We start from the raw sequence: 6747 nt of genomic DNA on the forward strand, positions 1-6747 counted from the left end.
TGGTGTGATTATCCAGCTTAGGAGTGTTCACGGGAACACTAAGACTGCATTCTATTCGAGAGCTTGTTTATCCTCCAGCTTTTCTTCTGACATCTTCCTCTGGTCTTCCAACATACAGGGGTTATGCCATGGGGAAGTGACATTTAAAGCAACAAATGCATGAAGTACCTTATAGACACATTAGAAAAAAGAGCAAGGGAAAAAACCCACACTTCTGTCCTTATCATAGGGCTCATTTTCCTTAAAATATATGACGTTTTCTGCTTGTCTCTGACATATACCAGTTATTGGAAAAAAAGGAATCTTGGGACCTATGTTTCTTTGGGCCTGGCTTAATTCACTTAATATATTTTTTTCCAAATCTTTCCATTTCCGAACAAATGGGGCAATGTCATTTTTTCTGATGGAGTCATCGAGCATTTTTGCCTTCTACTTTATTTTTCCCCTCACACCCCCTCATTCCCACAGCCTCAACTACAATCCACCCATGCCTTAACACCCCTCTTTAATTGTAAAGTTCATTTTTAATGATCCTAGGTACATTGGTTTTGAACATTTTTGCTTGTCCTAAATAGTCACTTGTTATTCCAAATAAGGGAAACAATGGACCTATGTTTCTTTGGGCCTCGTTTACTTCAATTAATATAAATTTTTTCTGAGCCTATCCACTTCGAACAAATTGAGCAATATCATTCTTTCTGATGAAGGCATAGAATTCCATTTTGTATATATTTACCACATTTTCTTAATCCATTCATCTACTGAGGGGCTTCTGGGTTGGTTCCGTATCTTAGCTATGGCAAATAATGGTGGTAGCTTTAGTATGGTCTTGTATGTGGTCATTTGGATAAATGCACAAAAGTGGGATTGGTGGCTCATAGAAGAGCTCTATATGGCGTCTTTTGAGGAACCTCCATACTGCTTTGGGACACAGGTTGACTCATTGTAACAATGAGATATATAAGACACTATGTTGAAAATGAACTTTATAACTTTAGCTTCGTGTGGGGGAGGGGTAGAAAGGAACAGTTGGGAAGATGGGGAAGGAAGAGATCTTAGGGGAAAAAGAGTGGAGGGAGTACCAATGCTCTATAGGAAATGTACTCATTATTTTATTCATATAACTGTAATCCCTCTGTACAGTATCTTTACAATAACAAATATGTATAAAAGAAGGATGTTCTAGCACAGTACTTATAGCATGGTGTCAAGCTCATGGTAGATATCCTGTCCAAAGTAATCTAAAAAGAGAAAATTTGAAAATGTTTCTTCATATTTGAACATTTGTTATAAAGAATCATCCTGATATTGCTGCCAAATTGACTACTTGTCTCTTTAATGCTAGCAACCTGGTTCCATGAAATCAACTCAGTGATCATATTGCAACTTGTATGGACAAAACTTCCCTTGAAGATGATGTAGGTAAGCCTGATGATTAAACCCAATCCAAATCAATGTAGGCCATTTGCATCTTTATCCTTCTCTGATGCTAGTTTTCCCTTTGTTTGTACATAACATCATATGGAACGAGAAATACAAGAGTTCTGAAAGTACATGGCAATATATTTCCTCTGAGGAATACTGGGATAAAGGTAAAAAGCTTGTTGAACTTTCTGTATTTTCCATAACTGAATCTCAACTTACCTTGTGCTGTAGAATGATTTCTTCCTTTAGGAGTTAAGTTAAAAATTCTTTGTTCAACTTGGATTGCCTTGTATACTAATATCAATAACATATGAAAATATGCAGTCTTAACTGATTAAAAACCATGTCAAACCTTTAAATGATAGGTTTTAGCACATGGCTAAGAACTCATTCTTTTAAATCTTTACTATCCAGCTAAAAGATACTTGGAAGGCTCATGAAGCCATCAACCTTGATGTTTTCTTATCAATATATAATGTTAGAGCCAATCTAATCTAGCACCTAAATCAAATATGTAACTTTTCCTTTGGCAGAATCCTTGGAAGATCCTAGCCCAAGTTTTATTTGGGGCACAATCAAATCATCTGGCAACAACAAGTAAAGAAAATGATTTTCTTTTGATGTACTATTGTCTATTAAAATTCAAAATAAAGAAATAGGATAAATGAATAACAAATTTTCTGTTCTATATACCCATATATTTATATCACTACAAACGATGTTTTGGATTGCTCTCTGAAATGGTGAGCCTGTGGCAAAAGTCAAGTATAGTTTCACTAGGACCGATAAGAAATGCAATCATCCAATTTACTTCAAAATAGGATTACCTTATCTGAATATTCTTCTCATTCACTTATAATCAATTTAAATGACGGAAGCCATAGATAACAGTATTATGTTGGGCCAATCGTTTTGTAACCATTTTCATGACTTCAGGATTCAATGATCATCTCAATTATGATAGTGTAAATGGCAATAACTTCAACTAGTAATTGATAGATATATAGACTTATGGGTGGGTTACCATGTCTTCCTCTTGAAATTCATTAATGAATATTATAGGAATGACTATCTGATTTAAATTTTCTCCAGGAATTAATATAAAATATTTGAGGAGATTCTTCAGATCATTTACAATTTGTACTTTCCAATAAAATGCATTCAGTGCTATTTTCAAGCAGCAATACATACATGGATTTCAAATTTCACATTCCTGTATAAAGTGTAAATACATGTTGGATATGGTATGGATTGGAAAATCAAATTAGATGTGTAACTCCAAAATTTTGCTATCTCTTAGTATTTATGAGATTGTTTAAAGAATTTTAATTGCAAGAATGAACTTGTCCTTCTAGAGTCACAAATTTGATTATAGTTTTGATTTTATGGAATTTGAAAACATCAATTCTCTCTGACATGGTAAGTTGGCAAATACAGAAAAAAGTGAAAAATAATTTGGTTTCCTTGGAATTCATCATGAGCATTTATTTAATTTGGAATTATGTAATTTGTCTTGGTTGCCAATATGAGATCTTTTCCTTTATATAAGTGAGACAAGAGATTCCAGATGTATTGATAATGTTAAGAATTTTCGCCCCTGCCGCCGCGTGTGCCCTCCGCTTGTGCGTGTGCCGGGTGACCCCGGTCGTCATGGAGGCTGACCCAGCCTAGGATCTGGATGAGGAGGAGCAGCTGGCGAGGCCACATCACAAGGACAAGAAGCTGTTGCAAGCAAAAATTCAAGGCATGAAGAATGCTGTTCCCAAGAATGACAAAAAAAGGAGGAAGCAACTCATCGAAGATGTTGCTAAGTTGGAAAAAGAAATGGAACAGAAACACAGAGAGGAACTAGAGCAATGGAAGCTGGCTTCTAAAGAGAATGAGATAGATTCTATTGCTGTTAACATTTCAAACCTGGTAATTCAGAATCAATCACCTCAGATATCAAAAGCACAAAATAGATGGGGAAAAAAGCTGCATTGAAAAAGGAACTGGAAGAGAGGATAGCCGAAGCACTAATTGAGAACTTATCTGGCACTATATATGTGGAAAATGAAAAAACTTACTGAAATACGTCAGCCAGGGAGTTGTAAATGAAGCAGATTCTGTTTGATGGCCACTGTATGTATAGAGCCATCGAGGACCAGCTGAAAACACAGGACTACACCTTGACTGTGGCTAAGCTGAGAAGTCAAACTGCTGAGTACATGCAGAGCCACGGGGACGACTTCTTGCCATTTTTAACAAACCCCAATACAGGAGACATGTATACACCAGAAGAGTTTGGAAAGTACTGTGATGATATTGTAAACACAGCTGCATCGGGAGGTCAGCTTGAGCTCTGTCTCACATTTTAAAAACACCAATAGAGATAATACAGGCAGTTTCTCCTATTGTAGTGGGTGAAGAATATCCAAAAAAACCACTAATACTTGTATATATGAGGCATGCAAATGGCTTAGGAGAACATTTTAATTCTGTTGCACAGTTGGTGAACACAGCTACTCAAAATTGCAACTAGTTTGTAGTGTTATACAAGTATATGTGTGCTGATCTGATTTTCCTATCAAGTGCTAGATTGTTGTCAGTTGTGAAAACACAACTACCTTAAATCAGTTTTAAGAGTAAGTTTACTGACAGGCTTTTAGAAATATATTTTCACGAGTGTCCACTTAGTGGTATATTTGCAATTTCGTAAGTCTAAAATGGAGAGCATCCTTTGTTGACGAACATGGTACCTGTTCTGTGATATTTTTATTTATATGGAATCTCAGACATTCTATTATTTTTAGCAATAAATTATGTTTTAAATTTTGTCTCCACTACTAAAAATTTTCCTAAGTAATCATTTCAATGTAATTTTCCTCAAAGAAGTAAAATGACTCAGTCTCTGTCATTGCTGTGATATAGTTTGAAATAATTAGGGCTCAGAAAGTGGATGTTATTGCTGGGTGCCAGTGGCTCACACCTGTAATTGTAGTTACTCAGGAGGCTGAGGTCTAAGGGTTACAGTTCAGAGCCAGTCTGGGCATGAAAGTCTGTGAGACTCATCTCATAAACTATTCAGAGAATGCTGGAAGTGGTGCTGTGGCTCAAGTGGTAGAACTCTAGCCTTGAGCAAAAAAAGCTCAGGGACAGCATGTAGGCACTGAATCCAAGCCCCACAACTGGCAGTAACTTTGGTGCAGCTGGGATTCATGGGGTGATGCTTTTTATTTAGCTCATCAAAATACAATGAAGAAGCTTGCTTTAGTAATTAAGTATTTTTAAGGACTGGGAATGTGGATTAGTGGCCGAGTGCTTCCCTTGCATGCATGAAGCCCTGGGTTCAATTACTCAGTACCACGTACACAGAAAAAGACGGAAGTAGCACTTGGCTCCAAGTTGTAGAGTGCTAGTCTTGAGGAAAAGAAGCTCAGAGACAGTGCCCAGGCACAGAGTTCAGTGCCCAGGACTGGGAAAAAAGAAAAAAAAAACAAGAATTTCTAAATATTATATAGTTATGAATCAGTTGTTAAATTTATAGAGATGAGACTTTGTGGGTAAACTATATGTTTGCTATCAGATTTAAGCCTCTGCAGAATTAGAGATTTGCCTTTCATTTTTGTGTAACTTTGAAAAAGATCTAAAAAGTCTTTTTAATGCCTTTGTTATTCTTACTGTTTCTTAGACTTTGGATTAGAGTTAATGCTTTCATTTCTTGGTTCTCTTCCCAGTTGCAGGTTTTGGTTTGCTGGGGCATCCTTACCACCACAGGTCAGATGCTTTGTTTTCCTTTTCTCCCAAGGAACATTTTGTGGAAATATTCTCTTACCTTGGACAACTTGAGGAGTTAGCAGTATAAAAGGGTTCCAGCCCACTTTTAATTCTAATGTTTATTCTATTTTCTGATTTTTAACAATATTTTTTCCATTTTTCTCACTCTCTAGGAATGTAGAAGGGAGCATTGATTACTTTTTTAAATATATAATCATCACTTTTTTCCCACTCAAACATTTGAGAATTTTTAGGTTACTTTTACATGGGTAAAGTTGAAAGCAACTATTTGAGAGTGAAGAGTTGTATAGTAAAATCAATATACAATAGTTTTCTGTGAAGAATTTGTCTAGTTCAGATTTCAGATCATTCATAATAATATTATTTCTAATATATACATATATGAAAACTTTTTATGTAGAAAATATTACGAGGAGGAGAACTGTTGGGCTGATTAGTTTTTTTCCCGAGTGAGAAGTAGAACTTGTACAATTTATAGTAAAAGTTTTGAATTTGTGCTCTATGTGTAATTATTTTTTTTTTGTCAAACATGGGGCTTGAATTTAAGGCCTGGATGCTGTCGCTGAGCTCTTCAGCTCAAGGAGAGCACTCTTCCACTTGAGCCACAGCACTATTTTCAGTATTCTTGTGGTTATTTGGAGATACGAATCTCATGGCATTTGCTGCCTGGGCTGGCTCTTAACTGTGATCTTCACATATCAGCCTCTTGAGTAGCTAGGATTACAGGCGTGAGCTACTGGCTTCCGCCTTCCATGTGTAATTTTTATGGATGAATGTGGCGTTTATAGGCAGTCTCATGCCGAGCAGGTATTAGTGTGAGAAGCTGATATGTGGAGACTGTGGTCAAGTAAGTCTTTCCTGAAGGGATTCCATTGCTGCAAATTAAAATCTATTCTACTTGCTAAACAGTGTATTTTAAAGGCTGTCTGTTTTGTAAACAGTGATCTGAATTTCAGGAAAGTTTAAAATTTATAAAAGAATAAAATTGTAAAATACTTAAACGATTTGGATTTACTTTGAAGTGTCATCGTTACTTTTAATTTATCAGCATTAAGTTGTCCTAAAACAAATGCTATGAGAGCTAATTATTGTAAATTCTATCTCCATCACATAATTTGTTGATTATTTAAAATTAACTATTGGTGTTTTTGTTGGTGTTTTGACAAGAAGAATTATAATTTTCTCTTTTTTATAATGGCCAGTACAATTGTGAACAAAACTTAATTTGGTTAAGTTCTGTTCTCTAATGTTATTTCAGATAAAGATCTTTTTAGCCATACCTAAAAAAGTCTTTAAAAAAACATGACAACTCTTAATATCAAAATAACATATACTAATTTAGTTTGTTGTATGATGATGACATAATTGAAATTACTTGACCTTTCTTTTGTCTTAACTTGGAAGACTATATATCAAAATGAATGTGTTTTCAACTTTAATATGTTTACAACTACAACTTGTATAAAGCATAAATGATTGTGTTACTATAGTGAATAATGTTCCATTGCTCCTATCACCTGATGTTTGCCAAATTAGAATAAATAA

At 35.3% G+C, this 6747-nt stretch overlaps 1 pseudogene; it reads left to right on the forward strand.

Annotated features, from left to right (window-relative positions):
* Positions 1-3003: 3003 nt before the first annotated feature.
* Positions 3004-3951, forward strand: LOC122119348 (annotated as a pseudogene).
* Positions 3952-6747: the final 2796 nt, after the last annotated feature.

The sequence above is a fragment of the Dipodomys spectabilis genome, unplaced genomic scaffold, assembly GCF_019054845.1.
Source record: "Dipodomys spectabilis isolate Male_0828 unplaced genomic scaffold, ASM1905484v1 ptg000164l, whole genome shotgun sequence".
Taxonomy (NCBI): domain Eukaryota; kingdom Metazoa; phylum Chordata; class Mammalia; order Rodentia; family Heteromyidae; genus Dipodomys; species Dipodomys spectabilis.